The sequence below is a fragment of the Mytilus californianus genome, unplaced genomic scaffold, assembly GCF_021869535.1.
Source record: "Mytilus californianus isolate M0D057914Y unplaced genomic scaffold, xbMytCali1.0.p SCAF_23, whole genome shotgun sequence".
Lineage (NCBI taxonomy): Eukaryota > Metazoa > Mollusca > Bivalvia > Mytilida > Mytilidae > Mytilus > Mytilus californianus.
Window position 1 is genome coordinate 4,744,752 of NW_026262672.1, and position 11,097 is coordinate 4,755,848.

An 11,097-nucleotide genomic window follows, 5' to 3' on the forward strand; every position below is an offset into this window, starting at 1 on the left:
GTTTGAAAACCAACGTTGACGTCATTTAGTAACTGTGATATTAACTTATGTGGGATTTCAACCGTATTGCTTCTGGGTCGATGCCACTGCTGGTGAAGTTTTTATTCCCCGAGGGTATCACCAGCCCAGTAGTCAACATTTCTATTATCATTGATATGGTCATAATTATAAATTAACTGTTTACAAAACTTTGAATCTTTGAAATGCTAAGGCTTTTCTACCTTAGGAATAAATTACCTTAGCTGTATTTGGCAAAACTTTTAGGAATTTTTGGTCCTCAATGCTCTTTAACTTCGTACTTTATTTGGCCTTTTTATTTTATTTTTTTTTTATTCGCGCGTCACTGATGAGTCGTTTGTAGTCGAAACGCGCGTCTCAAAATTTCAATCCTGGTAGCTAAGATGATAGACATAAAAGATGTGGTATGAGTGCCAATGAGACAACTCTCCATCCAAGTCAAAATTTATAAAAGTAAACAATTATAGGTCTAAGTACGGTCTTCAACACGGAGCCTTGTCTCACACCGAACAGCATGCTATAAAGGGCCCTAAAAATTACTAGCGTAAAACCATACTAACGGGAGTTTATTTTCCTCCAACTAGAAAATGACACCACTTTCAAGTTTGTCCATGTATTTCTGTAAACTTTAACTTTCATTATACTAGTTGTTACTTTTCAGATATGGTTATGAAAGTAGTTTACTTCACCAGTTTCTTTTTTCCAAATGGTGAATCATAGAAGAAACTTTGTACTCTGCCTCCTGATTAGTTATTCAATTCATTTATTTATATAATCATGGAAGAAACTTTGTACTCTGCCTCCTGATTAGTTATTCAATTCATTTATTTATATACCCCTTTTTACGAATTACACTTACTCTTGCTCTACTGGTACCTGGTAAGGATAATGTACCACTTCTCTATATTGAAGAATCTGGTGTATCAGCTATGACTGTCTTCTGAAAAACTGAAGATATGACTTTGTCTTCTCCTCATTACTATTAATGATGTTATCCTTCGCTTAAATTGTGGATCCTTAGGAATGGTATTCTGTACATTGTATATTGTAACTTTCTTTAAAGTGAGTTTCTTGAAGACAAAATGCAACAAGTAAAAACGACTGATCTAAAATGTAAAATTTTAACAAGAAATATAGTGACTTTGGTCTTCTTCCAAACGGCAGCAAAATCCTCGCCAAAATGGGGCAATTTTTGGTCGTTTAGTGGGATTTATCACGCAGTGATGTTAAGGCAATTTCGATTAGGTTTGGGCAGGGGCAGATAACCCCGCAGGTACCTCATTATGTATTCATATATTCATTAATGGCGGAGAGTACCCAAGCTGCGTCTATCGATAAAAATGTATGAAATCAAATTACATACATGTCTGTTATTTAAAAACAGGTATCCATATGGTGTAATTTGTTTACTGAAACACGAATATTCTATGTTTGTGCTTTTATTATTATGGTAAACGGTTGCAATAGCTGTTTTTTGTGCCGAAATTGTCGGCTTGTGGACACCGCCTCCTTTTGATGATCAACCAATCAGTAGACGATCGTCGTCGAACAGATGTTTGTAGTTTGTAGAATGGAAAGCACATTGCAGCGGAAATTATTTTCACTTCTACGTGAAAATCTAGCCAGAAAAGTAAGTGTAAGCCACCAAATATGTAAAATTTATGAAACATACGTTGCTTGTTTTGTTAATCATTCGCTTCAGAAGGCGAAAAACGGCACAGTATTAGATCAAACGAGTTCAGTGTTGGCAAGCATGTTATACACGTGGTCAAAACGAAACTAGACTGCAAAAAATATCTGAAATTTGAATAATGTATCGAGTCCCGTCAGTAAATGAACAGAATATCGAATGAAACAAGTTCCCTGCATTATACCAAGAGCCCATTCTCAACATTTACCCTGAAATTCATTTCTAATTTACGTTTTGCAGGTATCCTGGTTGGGAACATCTGTAAAGTTTGCTCCACCGTTGACTTCCGTCCGGAGCCCACGTTGCTGGAGCCATGATCCCTTCCTTCAAATCATGTAGCCCTTAATTTGAAGCTTAGCCTTAGGGCACAAAAACTTGCTCAAAGGAACCCTGAACACGTAATTTGGAGATCGGTCACATATGGTGTAACCCCCCCCCCCCCCCCCCCCCCCAACCAACCTAACCAATTCAAATGTAAAGTCCATAGTATAATATGCACCGCTGCAATAATGCTTCAAAAATTTGATTAAGTAAACTGATGTTGAAGTACAATTTGAATTGATTGCCATGATTGATAGTTGCTTATCGTTCAGTGGCAAATATTTCATGCATGTTCAGGACGATACAATACAATTTGAAACAGTTGTTTCCAAAAGACATATTTGATGCACCGGTCAAAAAAGGTTAATTATTCTGTTAATTGTGAAAATTATAAAGAAAATAAAGATACTGATAAAATACACATGTGTTCTAAAAAATAAAGTAAACAAAAATACCGAACTCCGAGGAAAATTCAAAACGCAAAGTCCCTTATCAAATTGCGAAATCAAAAGCTCAAACACATCAAACGAATGGAAAACAACTGTGTCATATTCCTGACTTTGTACAGACAATAATATAGTATACTCTGTATGGCGTAAACGTGTGAGTTGTGTGTGAAGTAAGTCGGACAAACCTTGCAAACGGTATGCAAAATTTCACTTAAAAAGACAAAGTTCAACATTTTGTCATTCGTTGAAAATTATACCCAAAAAAAATCTGAGAATATATATGCAACCTCTATATATAAGCAAAACACTCTGCGCAATATAATGGTTCCAGCTTAAAATTGTACATGTAGGAGGAATAAGCCGGAGTCTGTACTCTACGTGCCTTTATATATTATCAAAATGCCAAATCCAGCAACCTGTCATTTAAAAAAAAAATCTGACGATCTGTGGACCTTTAGTATAAGTAGTAACACCAGGTACACAATTTTAAAGCTGATTCTAAAAAATGTAGTCCTAAGAAATTAGCCGTATAAACCCTATATACCAAGTGCGGGCTGGACGGTCGAACGGACACTGGTAAAACAATATGCTCCTGTCATTTTGTCGAGGGAGCAAAATGTATATTAGCGTATATGATGGTGTTCTATTTTATAAGGCATTTGGTGACAAAATATCTTTTTAAATATGCAGTTCATAGTGGAAATGTAATTTTGGAGATCTCAAATGTAGCAATGTAAGCAAGCTAACATCTACGTCATTTGGCGGAATGTTGACTCATTTGCAACCATACCACATCGGCTTATTTCATATTGGTTTGAGTTTTCTCCTGAAATATAAGAAGTTTAAAGACTTTAACAAATATGTACTAGGAGACTGAAATATGTTACTGTGATAATCAAAATCTGGCTATTATTGTTGTGAACATGTGATGTTATAATTTGATAGATTTAATACTTGCTATACTAAATATACTTATTAACTTTCCAAATAATGCATTAGTCACGATTATCTAGATGTCTTTGGTTTTGTTATCGTTAATTGTCCAGCTGTTGCTGTCTTATTGTATATCCCACATCTCTATTTATTCACACAAGAAATACCAACACTTTTTTTATACACATACTCGTATACGTGTTCTAAAAACTCCTTATAAGACTGTGAATTCCTTCGGGCTTTTTCTGACGCCTATGTTAGCAATATGCCCCTTCTCCAAAAAAGCCAATTTTGTTAATCGTCTTTCAGTCATTTTGTCTCCCCACGTTATGAAATGGTGCGTTTTTTTACTTGTAAATTATGTCCAACTCAAACCACCAAAAATACACCCATCCCCGAATACCTGAGCGTAAATTAACACGAATAAAAAATCCAAATGATTTTAAGAACTCGCTGATTTTTTCAGTTTGTTGTCGCCGTTTGAATGATATAGGTTAATGAAACTATCTCCTTATAATTTATTTGCTTTCGAAGCGCTTTTCTGGATGTACTTTCATCAAAGCACCGATTAATCATTTATTGTGGAGCCACGGATTTTTAAATAAGTCGTTAACTTTGCTTGTAAATTTCAAGATAATAATTTCAGAATGCGATCATTTTAAAACCAATGGATTTCTTAACGAAATTGCATTAATAGTGGTACAATTCCCCGTATTTTCACACATCATCCTGCGCTTCTATTCATCTAATTTCTATTTCAAAATATCATCGGGATACGGCGTGCATCATAAATAAGAATTTAATGCAAAAAAAACAACCAAGAATAAAGAAACTCAGTCTGTTATTCATAAGAACATATATAGGTAAATAGTATAAATGCTTACTTATCAATAGAAACAGAATATTTAATAGTATATTTTTAAAGGTAAAGAATGAGCAGAAGAATTGTCGGAAGTCGACGAACCAATCAATGTCATGTAATGTATTAAATCAAATCTCTCTGCACTCTTCATCTAGACAAGTTGCAGTTAAAAATGTTTACCAAAAATAAAAGGATTTATATTATTTGATCATTTCGTGATTAAAGTACAGAGTAGGACCACATGTATTGTGTGATGTGTTTTTTCTCATTTTTTTCTTTCATTTGAAATGCATCTATGAAAAGGTTTTGTTTTGTAACTGAATATTGTACGTATATATATATAGAAAGCGACGCTAAAATGAAGCCGTATTCTTAATATATAATCATATAATATACTAGTATTCACAAATTTGAAATAAAGAAACACTTATCTTTCAATTATTTTATACTAGACTGAGGCTGATTGTTTGTTTAATTCGTTCTAAGTTAATATAAAGCATGAGGTTTTACGTTTGCCGTTGATTTGATGGATGTCGACAACAACAGGAACGATAACTCGTGGCGTAACGTCGTTCGGTATCGTGTAACCTTAATAAATCTGTTTGATCACGAACAAGTCATTGGCAAGGCATATTCCATAAAGTCACGAAATAAGGATTCGATATCTGTCATTACAAAGGATATGTCCAATTGCTCATGTAAACCAAATGTTAAAACCAGAAATGATAATGAAGCCATTAAGAGATATTGGTCATACTGAGGAGGGACCTGGAGAAAAGATACAGGAGAATGACAAATTGAAGTCTATCATTTCAGACATAATCGACCAGGACGGCGAAGACTACATAAAAATGGAAACAGAACACAATGAACAGTAGTATCATCATATTAACCATGCAATACATATTGTTTTAAAGGATTAAACAGAATTTTGCAACCACAAAAGCAGTTTGACAGTTGCGAGTCACTAGAAAGATTGGAGTAGAGAATGACATACTGCGATATGGTGGTAGCAAAAGACATTGGACGTTCCATGTAGAATAATTAAACTTTGAACTAAACTGGGTACCATTTGTGAAGCAATGTGTGAAGAGATGAAATGACACCAGGAGTAAAGGAAAACATATACCAATAAAATAGACAAATATTTATGCAGGATAAGTGCTTTGAATGCATCAAACCCCTAAGGGTGACTGGGGAATAGAAGTATGGTCACCCTTGCTAAAGTGGGGCGTCCGTTTGGCTGTGCGGGATGTACAAATTTGCAGCTACGTCCGGTCAGAATGAATGGGGACGTTAAATCCGATGCCTCGTGTAAAGAGAGTGTCACGCTCTTTGCACGTTAAGAACCCTTGCAACAACTCTTTGAGGGGTCCGTAGTGACCTGTTGCAAGGCTAAATTTCTGTCCCTATCCAATATTCCCTCATTTCCCGTGGCAGTTAAAATTTCGCCGACCTTAACCCCGGAGCCCCAATTACAGAACCTACCTATTTTACTTATTGTTAATTTGTTCTCGTCCTGGATATGCATGAAATATTTGCCACTGGACGTTAAGCAACCAACAATCTAAATAGATATGAGTGAATGTGACCAAAATCACAGCTGACAAATAAATAAAAATCAATTAATCAAGGACGGGGGTTTTTAGAATTATACATTGTATTGTCGTAAACAAGTTGTATAAGGTTGAATACTTGTATGTTCTACTTTGTTATCATGTAAGAAATGCAATTTAAAAACAAATATTTCTAATAATTGATAAATCTTTTACAGGAAATATTAAAGCACCAGCAACAAAGTTTTCCAAAGATGACCATGCAGACCTCCATCTAGCAGTGCCGCGTTTGGATCGCCGAACAGAACAATATCAATCCAGGTACTTAATAATATTACAGTAGAATCTTAGTACATGTATAGTCATAAAGCAACCCAGGAAAAAAAAAAAAAAGAAGTAGAAAATTCACATTAACATGATAATTCACAAGAAAATTGTTGAAATGTAACATTATTTTGGGGTCAGTTACATCCTGCTCTGTGGTGTGGGTTAGTCTTCCCCATGGGTCGCCTTCGGCTGTTGGATTTTTCATCTCGGTTGGATGGTTGTCTCATTTGCCGCTTACAAATTTAGAATAGCGTTGTTCCTTTACATTTCATTAACCATCAAATGTATCTTACTTTCAGTTCTGCAAGACTAAAGAGAACCTGTTGACCTTGAAACAAACCTGGCTGACATGGACTTCCAAGCTTTGTCTTCTTCACAGGAACATGTATTAATGCAATCACTTTCCGAAGTTACAACAAATAACAAAACTGCTTTAAGTGACAATTCAGTCAAACGATAGCGTCAAGATGTGAAAGTACCTCAAGAGTATTAACTGAGAGGAAACTCAATGTTCCCAATAATTTGGTGTTTCATAATGTGAATAATTTACACATTCATTACCATTAAATGTGTATAGCCGTTAAATTTTGAAGAATATTTAATATGTTGAGTAATTTAAATAACAAGAATCATTTGACTTTAATGATTCTTAATATTTAAATTACTCTGATTTCATGTTCGTTTTATTGAATTTCTAAAGTATTGGTTGTACATGTATGCTCCTTACACCTTTAATAATTCATACAGTTGTTACTTTCATGTTTTATTTCTAAGAATTTGTTAGAACTGACTCAGTAGGTAATAAAACAGTTATTGAATGTGTAACAGTGCAATAGATCAAAACATACCGAGGGAAATATATTTTGATCTATTGCACAGTTACATATTAAATAACTGTATATTATTGTCATATAAACAAATTAAAACATGTTTGTGACAAACTAAAAAAAACAAACCAACATACACTCATACATATAATATATATATATATATATATATATATCAATTCTTGCAAATGTATAATATAGTGACAAATCAAAATACAAATTACAACATATTATACCACAAAACTATTAACCATGGTAAATCAAGAGTCCCCTGTCCTCAGTTCCATTGACTGTTTTTTTTTTGTTAGTGCAACTCATAAAGTCAGTATCTTGAGGAGCAATTTCAGAGAAGTAATTATTTCTTAAATTTTTATTTATTTCGTAATGAAAGAAGAAATGAAATTCATCATCTATATCTTTAATAGAGCAAACATTACATAATCTAAGATTTCGTGGTACTTTTTTTATATCTACCTAATTCAAGTTCCAGATTGTGATCACATATTCTAAATTTAGTAATAAGTTTATGAAATTCAAAGTTTGAATGAGACAAGTAAAATTCTGTCTCAGTATCTGTTTTGAGATCTTTGTAGAGAAAAAGTTTATTATGTTCACATAAGTTATCAATATTAGTTTTATAGAGGTTTTTATATTTATTTATGTAGAATTTTCCTATATGCCTATATATCACCATATTTTAGAAAGAACAAAGTATTTTTATTTAATGAACTCGTAGATTATAGATTTTCTAAAATTTTCCTGTGTCCATTGTTATGTTTAAAATTTAATTTGTTTGTGTTTATTTATCCAGAAAACATAGAAGACACAGAACAAATGATTGACGGAGACCGAGAACAGAGTCCTGATTTTCCAATGCTGGAACAAAACACAGTTGTGATGTCTCCTAGTATGGTTTTACAATGCTGATAATCTATAAAGTTTAAAAATGATTTGTTATAGAATTTAAACACATTTGCATGTGTTAAAAAGTAACAATCTGTTGGTAGTTTTTGTTTTCAAGGAAACCTATATCTTCATGTTATCATTGTATCTTGAGATATGTCATGAGATTTACTTTAATAATGTATATCTTAGCTTAGTTCACATGTTATAAACATGCATGTCATTAATATTTTTTTTATTTAGAGAGGAAAAGGGGATCAAAAGGGAAATTTGAGGTGAAACCTCAGAAACACAACAACAAATTAAAAGAACAAGGCGAGACAGGGAAAGAAAAAAAATTGCTAGCACCCTTCAGATCTTCGACAAATTGACGAAGGCTTCAGTTGCTGAGGAAGGCCTATCATAATTTTGTGTGATGCAGAGGAAAAATGGAGAAGTTCATTTTTCAGCAACTGATGACCTGAAAAGGAATTTCATAAACAATAAGCCCATATTGGAATTTAAAGACAATATGATTGAGACAAGAAGGCAGTCTGTAAAACCTTCCCCATCGAAGGGACCATCCTAGATGTCATTTTTGTCTGGCTTAGGAGCTACACAAAAAGAAGAACTACAAAACCTTAAAGTTCAAGGTGAAAACCTAATGGCACTGAACACCAAAAGTTTGGAAAATATTAAAAAAAGAATTTGGGTAAGAAAAAAATCGACAAAACCCAGAAGGGCTCTCCGAAAAACCTAGGAAGATTGTTCAAAAAAGGAAAGGGAAAAGGAAGGGGGGGGGGGAGTCCAAGCAAAATTAACAATACAAATGTCTGATTAGATTTATCTTTGTAACTACTTCCGATGTATGCCATTTGCTCAATATGTAAACTTTATGTTTTATCCCATTGTGTCAGATGGAGTTTTTACTGTTCTCTTCATATCAATATTGTGTGGTTTTTATCTATTTATTATTTAAGTCGAATCAATATTCAATGCTGTTAATTATTTAGGTACAGTCATATATCCACTTCTATCCATATTTTCTATGTTCCACACCAACCTTTGCTCATGTTTATCCATTTCCATTTCTTCAGTGTTTTTTTTTAAATAAATTGTTCAATTGTTGATCATGTTCCTTTAACATTAGGTTTTTTGTACTTTTGATAAAAGTTTAACATTCTTGTGTCTTTGTTATGTGTGATAAAATTTGGATGGTTTTTTTTTACATTGTTATCACGATATATGCTTTGTTATATATTTTGATATACTTAAGTAAGGAAAATTGTTCAGTCACCAAATTATATCAACTTTTGACATGTTTGTTTATATGTTTCATTGTACAAGGACTAGATTTTTTATACAATATTTTTATGACATTTTACATGTATTAATCATGAAAGCATCAACAGCAGTCTGTTATATATTTTGACAATTTTTTAAATGTTTCATGCTGTATTTTCTATGTTTTATATGATATTGAATTATGGGATTAAGATGTTGTTGGTTTTATATTGTATAGATGAATATACGTTTTGCAATAAATTGATTATTATGTCCCAATAAATTAATTCCATCCCAAACGTTTTTGGCAGTTTCAAATACTTTTTTGCTTTTTTAATTTTAGGACATTTATACCTCTTACTTGTTGTTTGCAATTGTTTTATGTTTATTTAAATCTAGCATCATATAATTATGTTGCAGATCAAACATCTGATTACTTCCGGAGGGGATAACGTCAAGCAGAGTGTCAGACGAATTATGGGGACAATCCTGGAAAACTGCATTGCCATGAAATTGAATTGGCTGGGGAGAGGCGATAACACCGCTTTTTCCCGTTTGATCCTTAATTATGTTTTAATAAGTAAGTATTACATCTTGAGTTCTTCATGGCAAATTATACCCACAAATCTTTCTAGTACTATTGAATGGTTGACCATTAGACAAATGACCAATATTTAAAAAATAAGATAAGATGACGGTTATTAATTTTTGTGATCCGTAACTAACTTAACAAGTCTTTTCAGCTGGTTTTTGCGGAGCACTTTAATTCCTCTCAAGTTTATACGTCTTTTTGCCACTGACACTTAAAAGAATTGCTCGCTGCTTTTCCATACTCTCAATGTCCTTTGCCATATAACAATGGTAAAATCATTCGGAGTATTGTATTCAATCTTTTGAATTGTCATGGAATTATTATAATCGCCCATTATTAATGTTCACAAAGTATTCTCTTAATCGAAAAAAGTTTTAAATCATCGTCGCTATTTTACGTTGTATATTAGGCTACATATATTAAAGCTGACTCGAAGTAACACTAATATTAATTATTATACAACTCAAACGACCGAACTTCAGTTACAGATTGATCATAATCATAAAATAACTTATCAAATTGTTTAGTGTATTTACGTTAAAATTCTGTTTACATTCCAATTACAACTAGCAGAGATTTCTCAAGAAGACAGGACTCGACTCCTAGGCCTAATCAATTGTCTCACATCACACCTAATAGAGATTTCTCAAGAAGACAGGATTCAACTCATAGGCCTAATCAATTGTCTCACATCACACCTAACAGAGATGTCTCAAGAAGACAGGACTCAACTCCTATGCCTCTTCAATCTTATAGTGGCAGATCCAGGCACGATTCCTCATTTAGTAAGTCTTTGACATGTGTATGATGTATGTATCATTCTCCTAGAAAAATATGGTTATGTAATGATGTGCACTTTTTTAACTCCTTTGAATAGATATTGTTGTGATGTTTAATTATCAGGGAAAATGTGACAGGATTGTGATCGTAAAAATTTAGAACTCACATTTTTTATTAAATAAAAATCACATATTGGTCTAAAAAAAACCTAACTGCAATAATGTATGCAGGCAATTATTTCTAGAACACCATTGTCAGTATGTCTGTCCCAAAAGGTTTGTATATGACATAAAACTTCTGTCCAATATATTTTATTTTTTGTTTGCAAGTACAAGCTATGTAGTTTTCATGTGCTTGTTTAGTACTTACTAGAAGATGCCCGCGAAATCGCGGTACAATTGCGCAAGTGTTTCAACAAATAGTTTTAAAATTTCGCGGGCAGTACGTCGACTGAGCACGCGCGAAAGCGTATAAGACACGGATCGATAACGGTCTCCGAATTGGGTTATTTTCTCAAAAATTGGCGTTTTCTGTGGAAGAAGATTGTTTCAAAAGACAAATTAGGAAGTACAAAAC